A 16,591-nucleotide genomic window follows, 5' to 3' on the forward strand; every position below is an offset into this window, starting at 1 on the left:
CCTCTGACTGACTACGAAAAGATGTGTGTGCGAAACTTCAGAACTGCTTGTGATACAAAAATCTGAAACAAACATACAACCAGTTAAGAATTATAGAACACAAAGAGATTCATAATATACTGTTGATAGAAGCATGTTGTAGCTTAGTGATATGTGACTCCATTTTTTATTTCAAAATTTTGCATTTTATAACATACACACACGCGCACACAAAATTAATACAAAGCTATGTGTATAATTCCGGAGAGAAAATCTCAGAAAGTTCTGGGAAGTTAATACCCACATGTTCACACTCGATATTTTTGGGCAGTGACTCTTGCAAGAAAAATTTAAAGCCATTATTTTTGTTTTCAACTATATCCTTAATTTCATTTTTATACTTCTATAATCGTAATGAATAGTTATATAATCAAAGATAACGCTTAAATGAAAGCACACATCACATACAAAACAGTACAGGTGCTCGCTGAAGGATTAGTCACAGTTATTTGAAGCAAGAATATAAAACAAAATAAAGTGATTCATCATCAGATGAATTTTCCCCATTCTCTGATCAACTTAACTTGTACTAATTAAAGAAAAACACTCATTTCAATGATCTTTGAATCGCCAACATGTAGCCCAGCGCCCGGCCCGTGGTCAGTAGTGCATAGCCACTGAGTAAGTGAATGAATAGCCTCATCTAGAAAGGGGTCTCCACGGGAACAGGGAAAGCTGGGGGAAAAGAGCTGGGACAAGGTCCACTGCCAGGAGCGTGAGCCCAGATGCTGTGCTCATAGATCTCATTCCATCTCACAGACTCTGATGCCACCCCTCCTCCTTACAGATGAGGAACTGGGGCTCAAAGAGGTTACGCCACTCGCGGAAATTCATACAGACCACCAGTGGTGGAGAAGGACTGACGCCAGCGGTGACAACCAGCAGACTGACAACCAGTGGTGGAGAAGGACTGACGCCAGCGGTGACAACCAACAGACTGACAACCAGTGGTGGAGAAGGACTGACACCAGCCTTGACTTTCAACACCTGTTCTTTCTTTTTTGTCTTTTGTCTTTTTAGGGCCACACCCATGGCATATGAAAGTTCCCGGGCTAGGGGTCGAAACGGAGCTCCAGCCTACACCCAGCCACAGCAACCTCAGATCAGAGCTGCGTCTTCGACCTACGCCACAGCTCACGGCAACGCCGGATCCTTCACCCACTAAGTGAAGCCAGGCATCAAACCTGCGTCCTCATGGATGCTTAGTTGGGTTCGATTACCACTGAGCCACGACGGGAACTCCTCAGACACCTGTTCTTTCCTCCAGCCCTCAAGCTTGGTCTGTGAGACTGGAGACATAAATGGACTGCCCAGTCTGCCTGGCCATCCAGACGCTACTCCCTTCGTGACATCAAGCAGCAGAGGTGCGGTTCTGATGGTTCGGAGGCCGGATGCTTGGGAACGGGCCTGCAGAGACACACACCGCCAGGTAACGGGGCGGAGCGGGAGCAGCCCTCCTCCGCTGAAGAAACCGAATGACTTTCCACCCAATCCCCTCAAGTATCCTTTTCCCTTCTCGGGAGACTGAGCAACCAGAGAGACGGTGAAAGAGAAGCGGCGGGCTTGGAAAGGTGGGTGGTACCTTAAAAAGCCCAGGATCTTCCTCCAGGAACACCCTCGTTGCCGTTCATCACCTAGTGCTCCCTCAAACGTTCAGCTGCATCTGTGCCCTTCCCCTCTCCCAGGCCACGGATGGTTGGTATTCCTAACCGGGACTAGTTGAACCTTTTCATGTCACCGTAACACTCAGTCTCTTTAAAATACGATTACCTTCACCCGCTGTGCCATGCAGGGAGGAGGCCAAGTTCTGAGACGGGTTCCATTAGGCGGAGATTATTACCAAGCCAAGCTGAAAGGGAAATGAAGCCAGGTGGCAAAGTTCAGCGGTGATAAACGACACTGCCAGCCTGAGGTTGATTGTCTGTGAAACTCAGGTCAAAAAAGGAGAAGATTGGGGTACTAAGGACTTTGAAAAGTTATGATTTTCCAATTTTGTGCAAGTCAGCTTCCCAAATGAAAAAATATATATATATTTTAATGTGCTCATGTACTAAGAGGTTTTAAAGAAGAAAGTCTATGTTCTTCTAAATTGTAGTGCCCATCTTGAATGGTTCATTTGGCAAAAATAAGTTCACAAGTCAATGAGTAGGCAATTGCTCATAAAACATCATTGAAAAATGTAAAGTGCATTCTTATGTTTTTGTGCAAAAAAGCATGAGAATGCACCTACCATTTCTTCTTATTTCTGAAAATAACTTACATAGCCCCATGCTCATGATAAAACGCACGGTATCTCTGAAGCACCCCAGCAGACCATGCAAAAAAAGAACTGATAAAACTGAGCTAGAAATACTCCAGAGCAATTTGTGGCAATTACTCCAATTCTAAACATTTCATTCCAAACTTGCCATCTCATTTTTTACCTAGGAATTTACTCTTTATTTCTGTCTTCTCATTTTCCATTCCATCAATGACTTTAAACTTAAAAAACCCCCATGAAAAAGAATCAGGATGGGATCTGATGTTTATCATGAATCACAAATACCAGTAAAAGCTACCAAAATACGGTGCGTATTTACTGGGCGGGGGGGGGGGGGGCGGTTCTGTGAAGGACTTTTATAAAGACATACACATTGGCATCTGGTTTCTGTCAATTCGCCAAAATGATCATTAAAATGCTAATAATCATATTAAAGGGATGAATTTTTATTTCTTTGTTGGCCACACCCAGGGCATGTGGAAGTTCCACAGCCAAGGATCAAACCCATGCCACAGCAGTGAACCAAGCCACAGAGTGGCCACGCTGGATCCTTCACCACTCGGCCCCAAGGGAACTCCAGAAGGATGAATTTTAAAGACATGGCACCAGTGTCATTTTCCCCTCCAACATGAGCCAAGCCAGCTACCCACTGGCCAGTTTCACTTCTTAACTCTCTTTCAATCCATCTGCTCTTGATCTCCCATGACCCCTGGAGCTGAGCCCCTCATCAGCGCTCAGCTGGACTGTTTCTGCAGGCGGCTCTGAACGGGTCTCTGCCTCCACACTGGCCCCCAGCTCCCTCAGGGGCTTTACTGCCTTCCGCTCGGGGTCTCCACGTGACGTTCCACACCCTCCTTGATGAGCTCCCGTGGTGGCTCAGCGGGTTACCAATCTCACTCGCATCCAGAAGGATGAGGGCTCCATCCCTGGCCTTGCTCACTGGGTTAAGGATCCAGCGTTGCCGTGAGCTGCAGAGGTCAGCTTTCTTCTTGATTCTAGAAGTTCTACCGCTGTGTCCACAGCCCTGCCACCCGGAAGGATGAATGCATGGGGCTGCATTCAAGGGGCATCAGCCTCCAGGAGGCACAGGGCCTGTGGCTCCCCGATGGCGTGGTTTCTGAGACACTGGCAGAAGCAATGCACTCAAAAACATGGAATGGACTATTCGTCTTCTTTCACGGATAATGTTCCTCCTTCACATCTCACAATGTAATAAGTAGCTTATTATACCTACAGCATATGTGCATGTATATATATATATATGCAATCACTTTATTGATTTCCACATATTAATTTTGAAGCATGCTAGCTTTTTCAATTATTTTACGACTTGTATTCATTTTTGGTTAACTGCCTTGAATTTTTTTCAGATATATTACAGTAGCATATTTAACTACTGTTTCACCTCCTTCTCCCAAGTTTTGTACATATAATTTCTTTATCTTATTAACACATCTGGTATGATGAGAAATTATGGGAGCGACGGCATCCATGTCTTTGTCCTGAATTTAGTGGGAATGTTTCACATTCACCCAGGAAATGCCTTTGGGACAAAAGAAATATCATTTACCATTTACCAAGCCAGGAAGATATGCTGAGTTCCTTTTTTTTTTTTTTTTTTTTTCTTTTCAGGGCCACACTCAGGCATATGGAAGTTCCCAGGCCAGGGGTCAAATCGGAGCAACACCTGCTGGCCTACGCCAGAGCCACAGCGATGCCAGATCTGAGCTGCAAATGCAACCTACACCACAGCTCATGGCAACACTGGATCCTTAACCCACTGAGTGAGGCCAGGGATCGAACCTGCATCCTCATGGATGCTAGTCATATGCGTTTCCACTGAGCAACCACAGGAACTCCTCGAGTTCCTCTTTTACTGAGTCTTTTAAAAGTTAGCAATGGATGGAAGTGTTACTAACGCCTACTCAGCATCTATGCAGATGACTATAAGCCGATTTGCTTAGGTACAACAATATGACGGATTAAACACACTGCCTTGTAACAGACCACTCTCGATTGACTATTGGAATAAATGCCATATAGTCGTGCTGCGCTTTTTTCTTCAAATGTGCTGAATTGTTGACTAAAGCTGCATTTAGGATTTTCTATTATCATGTACTGTCGCAATGCATTGCTGGAGGACTTAAGCACATCCTGTGTGGTTCTAATGGGAAATGACTCTTGGAAGCTTGCTCCTGGTTCCCTCTGAATTTTTCCCAAGGACCTTTTTTCTCTGCAGAGTCTGTCTTATATCACTTCACTGTGATAAACTTCCCCAAGTGCTTGGAGGTCTGGCTAAAGCGCGGCTGACTTGGAGATATATTTAGTGGGGATTTGTTGAGATATATTTATGTGAGTTGCTGTCACCACCATTTATAGTTATTACTAGCCACCCTGGTCGAGGAATAGCTTCCAGAAGCCTCCACCTCCCTCTGTGCCAAATGACCCTGCAGAGTGACCTGAAGAGGCAGAGTTCGACCCTGATGGGATGTGTCCTCCAGTCCCTGGTACTAGGCTTACATGGCCAGTGGGAGAGAAGCAAGGGTTGAAAGTACACAGCCGGAAACCAGAATTTTCCAAGAGCTGAAAACATTCCTAATACAATTCTAAGTTTCTCCTTGTCTAGTCAAAATAGAGGTTCTGTCAGCAATAGGCCCCAAATCTCAGCAGGTACAATTATAAATGCTCTGTACCCGTTTTTCTCTTGTGACGGGAAGCGTACAAAATGGAATTTGTCAGAATCCCTGTTTGCAGAGTAGGAACCGGTATCAGAACAATAAACCGAGCAACAATCAGAACAAATGCGTCTGTGTGAGGGGCTGCGTGTCTTCTGTATCCCAACACACTGGACTGTGTTTAGCACACCCAGCACATCCTATCCTGAGGAAGTCTGCTGGTTCCAGATGAAAGAGCATGCAAAATTGTCAGGGACACAGCAAAACAGCCTGAAGACACAGGCGGCAATCTCTCCTACACATTCATCAGCAAGCAGTGGATGTGGAGAAAGAATAATTGGGTTACACTATTAAGTAGCTCAGTACAAAGTAAGAGGCACTTTTTAAAAGCCTCTGAATGGCTCTTTCACATGCTTTAATTTCAGACTAATTTTATACATTTTGAGAATTATTGATCAAAGCAAAATTAAAATTTGATGGGAAGTATCTTAGGAAAAGTAAAAAAAAAAAAAAAAAGAAAGAAAATTAAACAAGTCAAGCCTAGCAGAATCTTTCCATCGAAACCTCTATTTGGAGTTCCTGTCATGGCACAGGGTAAACAAATCCAACTAGGAACCACGAGGTTGCGGGATCGATCCCTGGCCTTTCTCAGTGGGTTAAGGATCCCAAGTCGCCGTGAGCTGTGGTGCAGGTTGCAGACGCGGCTTGGATCTGGTGTTGCTGTGGCTCTGGCGTAGGCCTGGGAACCTCCATATGCTGCGGGTGTGGCCCTAAAAGACAAAAGGACAAAAAAAAAAAAAAAAAAAAAAACCCTTCTATTATTATCTCACAATAGGAATGACAATTCGGATGGACAAAGTCAGAAAGAAGCAGAAAAGAATCCTGGTAACCAGAGGGATCAAAATAAAACGACAGCTGAAGAGAACAAAAATCATGAAAATCAGGACATTCTCAAAAAGAACAAACTCAGGAGGGATGTGAAAATAAAAGCGAGCTAAGACGCTGTCCAAGGGACAGAACCGGCATGAAGGTCCACGGCAGCCCCCTCCGCTGAATTCCTCAGCTTCGGTGACTCCTGTGACGCCTCGGGATGGCCCATCACAATGAGAGGTGCTTCCGTTCGCATCCGTTTAACTAAAAACAGCCTCCTTTTCAGGATCAGGATCACCGTACCCTGAGGAGTCCCACAACGAAGTGATACAAAGACTCCGACGGAACAAAAAAGGACATAAAAGATGCTGCTGAAACACCTGTTCCAGAAATGGCCCAGCTGCTGAGGTCGTGGGTGTCCTACAGGACGGACATCGTACACGTGTGGCCTGTGTGGCCTGGGGCCCTTGCCCTTGTGAACCACGTTCCAGTAAGAGAGGTGGGAAATGGTTTGCTTCTGTGTGTTTGTTTATTCATCTGTTACATGCCCCATGAGTGCAAAAATAAAGGGACAAACCAAACCGAACCTGCAGCTACAGAGAACGGAGCAGTGGGTACCCGCGAGGGAAGGGCTGGGGGGGGGCAGCAGAGGATGGGGGGTCGGCAGTGTGGGGACAGACGGAGCCTCGATTTGCGGTGGTGAACACGTGCCAGGGTAGAAACACAGGGCTGTGCACGTGAAACACAGAATGTAAGAAATCAGTGTTACCTCGACTGACATGCACGCAGTAATCACAGGAGGGGGAGATCCCGCAAAGAAACCAGCCCCTCAATGCTCTCCACTCTTGGGGGGCTGTAACCAGTGCTGATCTGTGGCAAGTATCCTGTGCTGGTCTTTAAACAAAAACTCTGAGAAAATGTTGCCTTTTTTGCCCGCTGACATCAATCTCTACCCTCAAGTCAACCACGGGAAACGAGTGTGGGACGCCTGCAGCCTGCCCTTGAGTGGGCTTCACGGTCAGTCTCCGGAGAACAAAGCCCGCCACGTGATTGTGCAACAGCCCAAGGTGTGCAGGGAGCATCTCACGGCCTTAAAGCCACTGGAGAGAAAGCTGTGTCCACGGTGCTGAAGCTGTTGAGAGCGCTGGTATTCTGCCACCTTAAATGTGTGCTTTTCAGGTTTGAATTGCAGATGTGTTATTTGACACACACACACAACAACCCAGATTTTTCTTTAAAGATTTTAAGGGTGATAGCTTGGGCTGCCGATAACAAAGCTATGCATGTCTTGCGCAGGGACATAAAGGCATTTAAAGGACCCTGACGTACATTTTTGAAAGCTCAGAGAGAATCCTGGGCACAAAGAAAACATTAAAAAAAAAGAGAATGTATTCAAAAAGTTGATAAAGCTCCAATGCAGCATTTCCACTAAAACTTGAGTATGCGTTTTGGCATCTTTCAATAAGACAAATAAGAAACTACAGGCTCCTGTATTGAATGTTTAAGAGGAATCTCTTTTTTTTTTTTTTCTTTTTCAGCCGCACCCACAGGCCAGAGATGGAATCTGAGCCACAGCTGCGACCGAGGCCACAGCTGAGGATCCTTAACCCCCTGTGCTGGGCCCGGGATCAAACAGAGAAGCTGGACCAGTCCCCCACTGCGTCACAGCAGGAACTCTACGAGTCCCCTCTTTTATCATCTTTAAATTTATTTGTTAAGGAGATGAGAAGAAATTTAATGAAAAATTAATGGAAACAAAATGAAAAAAATGAGGGAGGGGAAAAGCAATAGAAATTAACCCGACATTTTGGCCTGAATTATAACAAAAAAAAAAAAAATGTTTAGATCTCACTAAATGTGGTTATTGGTTAGAAGGGAGAGAGTAACTTTCCTTATAGAAATAACGCATAGGCTCTTGGATTGTTTTTTTGTTTTTTGGGTTTTTTTTTTTGGCTGTGCCCACAGAATATGGAAATTCCCAGGCTAGGGATGGAACCCAAGCCACAGCAGTGACAACACAGGCTCCTTAACCTGCTGTGCCCCAAGGGAACTCCGTGGTATTTTGATCTAAAGGAACAGATCTTCTGAATATACTGGAAAGATATTCAGATGTCTGGCTGATATGAAACAAAATGCAAACTCAAAATATATACTACGACAAGAGAAAATCATTGACAAGTTGACTACTGAATCGCAGTAATTCAAAGATGATTTAGTTGCTACGCAAGGAACCTTGAAATGCCCTTGTATATTATAGCTCAGGTAGAGAAGAAGCTGAATAAAGTTTTTGCTAGAGTTGGTAAAATCCTAAAAACTTACATGACATGACCAGCAGTGGATTCGGATACTGAAAAGAAATTTCCTAAACTATGAGTAAAAACTATTTTAATTTACCAGGCTAGAAGAAAGATGGCATAAGCTTTCTATTCTCTCATTAAAAATTAGTGTGAAACTGTCACCCTGTGAAGAGATAATAAAAGAGTGTACATCCAAAGTCTTGGAAAAATCTGTTAGAGAGGTGTGCCTGGCAGTTACTTTTTTAAAAAGATTTAGGTTAGATTTTGTGAGATTGGAAATCTATAAAATTCAAAACAATCTAACTCTGTTTTTATTTTTAGGGCCACACCCATGGCATATGGAAGTTCCCCAGCTAGGGATCCAATCAGAGCTGCAGTTGCTGGCCTACGCCACAGCCACAGCCACGCAGAATCCGACACACACTGCATCTGTGACACACACACTGCAGCTCATGGCAATGACAGATCCTTAACCCACTGAGCAGGGCCAGAGATCGAACCCACATCCTCATGGATACTAGTCAGGTTCGTCACCACTGAGGCACAACAGGAACTCCGACAATCTGTATAGCTTATTTTCTAATTCTAAATAAATATTTATTTTAAATTTGATTTTCTGTTCACAACCTGTGTTGTGTTTCTTAAAAATGGCCCCCACAGTTGTGTAATCCTCAGGCCTCACAAAATGTTAAGAGCAATAATACTATCTCATATACAAAACAAGGCCTGAGTGAGCAGCATTAGTGAAGATGTGAATTTTGGGTAAAAATGTTGAGCCATTAGGAAACTTCAATACCTTACAAAATGCCTCTCCCATTTCTCCATTCTTCAGAATCTCCCTCCTTCCCTAATAATTTGCAATCAATAACCTACACATGTTATGACAAATGTTAGGTGTAGGTCAATGGAAAAATAAGAAAAAGATGGGAGTTTCTATTGTGGCTCAGTGGCAATGAACCTGAGTAGTACCCATGAGGATGCAGGTTCAGTCCCTGGCCGCCTCAGTGGGTTACGGATCCACCATTGCTGTGAGCTGCAGTGGAGGTCACAGATGTGGCTCAGATCTGGCATTGCTGTCTGTGGCTGTGGTGTAGGCTGGCCGCTGCAGCTCCAATTCGACCCCTAGCCTGGGAACCTCCATATGCCATGTGTTCAGCTATACAAAGACTAAAAAATAATAAACAAACAAACAAGAAAAAGACAAAATGACTTCTCAGAGCTGGTTAACAAGAAAATACAATAATAAACTATGTTTTTGAATACAAAGACCCCCAGAAAACACTGTACTACAGGCACAATATCAAGATCTTTATCTCATCATTTAGGACCCTGAAGCACCTGACAAGACCAGAAGAACCACCCTGCTGCTCCCAGCCACAACTGCTGACCTGCGGGAATATAAGCAAAGGACGTATTGGTTGTTTCCAATCATTATATTATGGGCTGGTTTGTTACACAGCAAAGGCTAACTGACACCCTGACAAAGCAGCCCATCCAAATGACACCCAGCTATAATATTTAGAGTTCTGCCTTCTACCAACTCTGAACATAATCCTGAGTCATCGAGCTGTTTCGAATATGCTAGCCCCTCTGACTTAAAAGCCTTTTTCCTCCTCTTTGCTAATGAACTCACACATTTAAAATCTTTGCTAATATGGCTCACTCTGCGGTTTCCTTTTGTGACTCAGGGAGTCGGCCATTCTATCACGTGTCTCCAGTATATGTTGTCACTCCAACAGCATGTGGTCTTATTTGGTGTCTTTAGGACTCAGCACATGGCCGGCATGTAATGTTTTCTGAGTGAATAAGCAGCACAGTGGTTAATGAAATGAGTTTTCAACTAAGAAAGACCTCACTTCAAATCCCAGCTCTACCACTCATCAGCAGTGTGGTCTTAGGAAATCATCTTGGCTGCGCAGGACAGAAAACCAAAATGGCAAAGTAAATATGACAGCAGCAATTTTTTCTCATTAAAATAAGTCTGGGGCAGGCACTCTCCAGCTAGGCTGGTGGCTTCATGGTAACCAAGGGCTCAGACTTCTAACTATCATTTTCCCCATCATTCTTCATTTGTGATTTCCATATTCAAGTTCACCTCATGGTGCAAGAAGTCTGTAAGTGCTCCAGCTATCACATCCTGGTCCCAAGAGAGAAGGAAGAAGTAAAAGAAGAAAAGGATGCAGCTTTGAGCCAAATTATCTCCTTTTAAAGAGTTTCCTCCCAAAGCCTCAACAACTTCCTCCCACATCTCACTGGTCAGCAAGAGAATGGAAAACATACTTTTATATTTTGACACACTGACACATCCAGTAATATATTCAGGGCTTCTGTCATGAGGGGAACAAAGAGAATAGATATCAAGTAGGAAACACAAAGCATCTGCAACATTTTGAACCAGTCAGTCCAGCACTTTGGGACCTTAATTTCCTCCTTTGCACAAGGGGACTGAGACTCCTTCCAGGTCGCTGTGGGGATGCTGGGAGAAAATGCAGGTGCAGGACCCAGCAGAATGGCTACGCCACGCCGATGTTCAATAAGTGGTGATAACTCTTAACAAGGTTTTCGTTGTTGTTGTTTGTCTTTTTAGGGCCACACCAGCGGCATATGGAGGTTCCCAGGCTAGGGGTCAAATCAGAGCTATAGCTGCCGGCCTACCATAGCTCACAGCAGCGCCGGATCCTTAACCCACTGAGCGAGGCCAGGGATCGAACCCGCGTCTTCACAGATCCCAGTGGGGTTTGTTAACCATTGCATGGGAACTCCTTAACAGGGTTTTGTATAAAAATACTCTATCTCCCTCCCACTCAACCATATGTTAAATGTCCTGGAAGGTCCGAGGCATCTCTCGTTAGCCATCCTTCTTTTCTCAACGCTGAGCACGGGGGCCTGGTACGTGATAATCAACAAATGCACAAAGTCAGATCGAAAGCACTGGGAATACACAGGAAGTGGGACTCTGCTGCCCCATTTCCTCCCAACACGGAGGCTTATCTGAAAAAATCATGGCATGGTGTTTGGAAACAGGCTGTGCAGGGAGCTGGCCTGAGCAAAGGATTTCCTCCAGCACAATCGGCCCTCAAATTGCCACCCAGCAATGAGACAAGATATTCAGTCACTGGGATTTAGTACCATCTGGTACAGAGTCCTGAAACTCTTAAGTCAATAAGAATGTTTAATAAACAAGACGGGTGTAGGCGTTCTCATCATGGCTCAGCAGCAACAAGTCCAACTAGAATCCATCAGGATGCAGGCTGGATCCCTGGCCCCACTCCTTGGGTTAAGGATCCTGCATTCCCATGAGCCGTGGGGTAGGTCGCAGACACGGCTCAGATCCCACACTGCGGTGGCTGTGGTGCAGGCTGAAAGCTGCAGCTTCAATTCGACCCCTTGCCTGGAAACTTCCATATGCCACAGGTGAGGCCCTAAAAAGACAATAAAAATAAAAATAAAAACAAGGGTGTAGGAAATGAACTTGGGATCATGACCATCTTGGCTGTTCATTTCAATTTTCCCTTCTTAAAACTTCATTCTCCCTTTTCTCTCCCTTTGAGACAGGCCAACTTCTTGGCCTTTCTCCCCAACCAATGGGTCACAGAAACTGGGGAATTTACAACAACCAAGACAGGAAGCCTTTCACTGCACCCCAGCAGTGACAAAATAGCCCAAACCCATCAGCCTGCATCCCAGGCCCTGGCTGACCTGGCCCAGGCCAGCCTTCCCAGTGCAAGGCACTCTACTAGTCTCTCAAGTCCTGCATTGAACCCACAAACAGCTTTAAGAAACAGGTGTTATTCCCCCAGGCCTGCTTGCCAGTCGGTACCCTTAGTGCAAGTGTGACCTCTCCCTAGCAGACCGCCTGAGTCCGTTTTAGGCAGGGAGAGAAGGGTACCAGACATCCCACCATTAGTTCCATCTGGGAGGGGAGTCACCGAGCTGCTGCAGCCCACCGTGCAGGCCGCGGGTCTGGGCCACCCAGTGGCTGCAGCCATACTGACCCGTGGATGAAGTGAACTCTTGCTTCCTGCCCTGCTTGAACTCTAGCCTGTCCTGCATCCCAGCCCCGGTGGGTGAGGCTGGAGCACCTGGAAGGTCCTGGGGCTTAAACTTGAGCCCCACATTCCCAGCCTCTGATTAGGGTCGGGTTCCAAATGGAGCGAATCTCCCAGCCCTGTGGGCAACCCATGGCAAGAATGGCCTGGTCCTGCCAGTCTTCCTGTCTCCGCCCCTTTACTGTGCAACAGGGCACCCTTCCTATCAAGAGGTGGAGTCTTTATCCCACCTCTCAAACTCGGGCTGGCCTTGTGCCTTGCTTTGGTCAATGGAATGCAGCAAAAATAACCAGTGCCCAGGCCCCAAGAGGCAGGCCTGGTGGGAGGTGAGGGAACTGTGGGGAGGAGAGCCCTACACAAAGGCCATCCGAGACCAACCAACAGCAGCTGCCCAGGTAGCCCAGCAGAGCTTGGCAGAGTTGTGTGCACAAGCCCAACTGAAACCAGAGAAAAAATAGAGGAGGGCTCAAGTCCCCTATCAGCAATGAGTGCTTACTGCTTTAGCATGCTGAGTGCGGGCGAGGTTAGTTGTGCATTCGAGCTAACTGATCCAATCCCCATCCTGGGTCTGCTCAGATGCCAGCCCCAGCCACATGTGGCTGAGGTCTCCATGCCCTCTGGACCTCTTTGAACATCTGGTCAGTTTTATTCCTGACCGTGGGCCACCTCTAGTCCTGAATCCATTCACTTCCCCTCCCAGGCTCCCAGATGAGCCTGGTACCAGTTGAACATGGCCAAGTTCTGATACTCGAAGCCCTGAGCTGCCATCAGGAGGGCACCGGCAAAGTGCAGATGTGGTTGTCCCGCCCAGCAGACTCTCCAAATGACTCCACCCCCGGCTGCTATCTGACTTCAACTATGTGGAAAACCAAGCAAGACCCACTCTGCCAAGACCTGAGAACCCACAGAACTTAGAGAGATTGTAATAAAGTATCATTTCAAGTTACTAACTTTGGGGGTAGTTTGTTATTCAGTATTAGAGACCTGAAACTGGAGAAAGACCACACCCACAAACTACTTATCTACTGCCCTGGAGTAGGTCACATTCTGAGGGACTGAGGGTTAGAGCTTCATTATTTTGGAGGGTGGGGGTGGACCAACTCAACCCCCAACATCAAGTAGATATTCAGATTTTTTGTGGCTGGAGTATAATCGTCATTCACTAAGTGACAGGAGACAAAGCTAGAAAGGTACGTATCTGATTCTGAAAGGCATGCCATGCCATGCCATGCTAAGGACTTCAGACTTGATAGTCAAAGCAACACAAAATGATTAAGCAGAAAAGTCATGTGATCAGACCTGGCTTTAGAAGGGACAACAGGCCTGCGGCAAAAAAGTGGGATAATTCGTAATGGGCAGCCGGGGTGGGTACCAAGCAAAAGGCTATTTCAAAAGTCAAGGCGAACCTCACATGGTACATAAAAGTTAATCCGACATGGTTCATAAACTTAAAGGTGAAAGGTAAAGCAATAAAGCTTCTAGAAGAAAACATAGGAGAATTTCTTCATGACCTTTGGGTAGGCAAAGACTTCTTAAATGTGCCACCAAAAAAAGCACTAGCCATTGTTAAAAGTGATAAACTGGACTTCATTAAAATGAACTTGTTTGTCAAAAGACACTATTAAGAGACTGATAAAAACAAGCCATGAACTGCAAAAAGGTATTTGCTGCACATGTATCTTAAAAAGGACTCATATCCAGAAAATATAAATAGTTCCTACAAAACAGAGACTGAAAACTCAATGTTTAAAAATGGACCAAATTTACATATGCATGCACACTTCTAAAGGCAAAAACAGGAAGTTCCCGTTGGGGCTCAGCTGGTTACAGACCCAACTAATATCCATGAGGATCTGCGTTTGATCCCTGGCCTCGCTCAGTGGGTTAAGGATCTGGCAGTGCCATGATCTGTGGTGTAGGATGCAGACACAGCCTGGATCCCGCCATGCTGTGGCGTGGGGCCGGCAGCTGTAGCTCTGATTAGACTCCCCTAGCCTAGCCTGGGAACTTCTATTTGCCACAGGTGTGACACTAAAAAGCAAAAACAGAAAAAACAAAAAACAAAAGGCAACAACAATGTGTTGAAGATACAGAATAACTTCAACTTTCCTGCACTGCTGGTGGGAGTATAAGTTGGTTCAACTACTTTAGACAACAATTTAGCAAAATCGAATAAAATTAAACACAGATGTCCTATGACCTGAAAACTCTTCTCTTGGCTCTGTCCCTAAGAGAAAGGAAAACTTCCTTCCACCAAAAGACAAGAGCAAGAATATTCACAGCATTTGTCATAAAAAGACAGCTGGAAATTACAAAATATCCATTAAGAACAGAAAGGATAAATCATTTGTGATATAAAGATATCAACATAGATTGTTTTGTTTTTTCCTTAGAAGATGCGACAGACAGTATCCTCTTGAATTCATATGTTGAAATCTAAACCCCAATATGATGGTAGCAGGTAAGGTCTTTTGAAGGGGTGATTAGGAAATGAAGGTGAGGTCCCATAAATAGCATTAGAACCCTTTAGCAAAGTGACCCTTGCCTCTTCCACCATGTGAGGTTACAGCAAAAAGACAGCTATGAATCAGGAAGCTGCCCTTCAGCAGGCACTGAGTTTGCTGGTACCTTGATCTTGGACTTCCCACTCCTAAGGACTGTGACAAATCCATTTCTGTTGTCTCCCAGGCGCCTGGGTCTATGGTATTTTGTTAAAGCAATCGAAAAGGAAAAAGACAGTTACTTCAAGAAAAGACCTACTTCTCAATACAATAAACAGGATTTATCTCTCAGACATAATGGTGAGAAGAGAAAAAAGCTAGACACCAAAAAAAATGCATTTTATATGGTTCCATTTAGAAGCAGTTCAAGAACAGGTGAAAGTAAGCTTGATGAAAATGATAAAAGTAACCGAGCCTCTGGTTTCCAAAAGGAAGGCATAAGGGAGCTGCTGGGGTGCTGGAGATCTGTATCTTGACCTGGTGGTTGCACAGGTGTAGACATATGTGAAAATTCATGGAGGAAACGGCTGGAGCCTGTGCACTTTGCTGCACGCAAGTAACCCCACAGCGAAGGAGAAAGAAACCCAGGCTGAGGGTGCGACGGGGGTGGGCTGCGTAGGGGAAGGAGGGGAGGGGCATGGTGACACGTGGAGAATCATTAGCAAATACACTTCCCCTGCCTTCACCAATCGAGGTCCTCCACCAAAGACAGACATGCCTGTCCTCCAAGGCACGTAGCCTAAACACGAGGACGCTTACCTGAGCTGGTCGCAGGAACTCGGAATCACCTGCACTGGTTGGAGCTGAGCTGGTTAAGAGTGGATGGGACCACCCACTCTCCAACTGGGCATGCGCGAATGGCCAATGTCTGGCGGGAACCCCCACCCTCAGCTCGTGTCCGAGACGCCATTTTTGAACTTGCAGAGGCGCGTGGCTTATCACGCCTGCGCAGAAAAGGATTACGGGGGGGGTCACCTTTCTCCAATCACCGCGCTGCGCTCTAATCAGGTGCCCGCGCCCACGCCTGCCTCGCCCCCCACGCCGCGGACCCAGCTGCCGCTTTATTCCTCGTCCCATAAATACCCGCCGCGCCTCGCCCTGGCGTTGCTGCCCGGCTTTCTCGTTTGCCTACGGGTTTCGGGGTGCTTTTTGCTGCAGGTCTCGGCGTCTGGGCGTTTTTTTGGTCGCTGATGCGCGGGGCAAAGTTAACCTGGTTCTTACCAGTGGGAAAAGCGAGTCTGGGAGCCAGTTAGAAAGCGAGCAGGAAGAGAGAAGAGTTGTTTCTTAGTCTTAACTGGAAGCGTTTGCCTGGGCGAAAGAAGAGGGGAGGGAAAAGGGCAAACCAAGGCGGAAAGAACTAGGCTTGGTCCTTGGAAAGGGGGCTGGGGGTTGGACGGGAGAACTGGTTCCGAGAATGAAGACTTGCACCAGGGTCCCTTGGTGGGAGCGAGCCCAGGCCTGCTGCTGTCAGGGTGTTTTTTCACCCGATAGAATCTTCCCAGGGCTTTGGTAATAAAGGCCAAAAACTCTTTAAAAGAAAAAAATTTTTTTTTGCCCAAAGGTGATAGAGAAGGCGCCGGAGTAGAGAAGCCGTAGTCAAATCTTCCTCCGAGGTGGAAAAGCGGGCGGGGGGATTCTGTGGGAAACGCACAACGCTGCGATCTTGAAGGAGAAACGCTCTCTCAGTCTGAGGCCCACTTTATCACAACTGTCAAAACAGGCTCAGGCAGTACATAATTTATAACCCTGGGGTGGCAGCGGAGGGGAAGAAGCCTAAAAGATGGGTTTATTTTTCTTATTAATATTTATTGGCTAAGAAACTGCTCTGCCCCCACCAGACCAGAATATGGGCTTAATTTAAAGCAGGCACATTTGATTTGCATTTCTGATCTTTGGTGGC

At 46.0% G+C, this 16,591-nt stretch overlaps 1 long non-coding RNA gene across 1 annotated transcript; it reads right to left on the bottom strand.

Moving 5' to 3' along the window:
- Nucleotides 1-299: 299 nt before the first annotated feature.
- Nucleotides 300-15,580, bottom strand: LOC110260446 (uncharacterized). The gene is made up of 3 exons (XR_002343756.2): nucleotides 15,451-15,580; nucleotides 1,810-1,888; nucleotides 300-1,446 (listed from the first exon to the last, which is right to left on the bottom strand). It is a non-coding gene; the product is annotated as an uncharacterized LOC110260446 (long non-coding RNA).
- Between the last annotated feature and the right edge of the window lie 1,011 nt (nucleotides 15,581-16,591).

Source organism: Sus scrofa, chromosome 4 (genome assembly GCF_054392235.1).
Source record: "Sus scrofa isolate SSC_HxYL_T2T_F1_AM1 chromosome 4, Sscrofa_HxYL_maternal_Yorkshire_Landrace_v2.0, whole genome shotgun sequence".
Classification (NCBI taxonomy): domain Eukaryota; kingdom Metazoa; phylum Chordata; class Mammalia; order Artiodactyla; family Suidae; genus Sus; species Sus scrofa.